This window comes from Dreissena polymorpha, chromosome 13 (assembly GCF_020536995.1).
Source record: "Dreissena polymorpha isolate Duluth1 chromosome 13, UMN_Dpol_1.0, whole genome shotgun sequence".
Classification (NCBI taxonomy): domain Eukaryota; kingdom Metazoa; phylum Mollusca; class Bivalvia; order Myida; family Dreissenidae; genus Dreissena; species Dreissena polymorpha.
Window position 1 is genome coordinate 72885162 of NC_068367.1, and position 562 is coordinate 72885723.

The 562-nt window shown below is 39.9% G+C and overlaps 1 non-coding gene across 1 annotated transcript; it reads right to left on the reverse strand.

Annotated features, from left to right (window-relative positions):
* Positions 1 to 279: 279 nt before the first annotated feature.
* Positions 280 to 361, reverse strand: Trnas-uga (transfer RNA serine (anticodon UGA)). Its single transcript has one exon. It is a non-coding gene; the product is annotated as a tRNA-Ser (tRNA).
* Positions 362 to 562: the final 201 nt, after the last annotated feature.

Below are 562 nucleotides of genomic sequence, written 5' to 3' on the forward strand. Positions count from 1 at the left end.
CCAACCCCCATAACTTTTGACCCAGGAGTCAGATCAAAACTCCGTCACTCTCACCGTCGCACATATGCTCCTATCTACCATGTATGTAAGTTTCAAGGTTCTAGTGCTAATAGTGTAGGAGGAGCAGGTGGCCAGGACGGGCAGACGGACGGACAGACGCACATCACCACAATATCCCCACTTTTTCTCCGAAAAACATGGGGATAATAAACATAGCTTATATTCTATATTAAATCAAATTACGTTAGAAAAGAAATAAAACGCATCGCAAAAAGTATGCGTTTTCGGCAGGATTCGAACCTGCGCAGGAAAATCCCAAAAGATTTCAAGTCTATCGCCTTAACCACTCGGCCACGGCAACTTTACACTGGCTCTTCAATCTTCGAAGAAATCGCGGGAAATCATTATGGGTGCGCTACCTTAAAATTTGCAATTTTACAAGAATACATGTAACAATTCAGTTTTTACTGCAAATAATGCATTACTAAAAAGTGGCAGGTGGAAAACAACTTATATATGCTCAAGAACTTTAAGTGTTCTAGTTTTTCATGTTTTTTTTTTA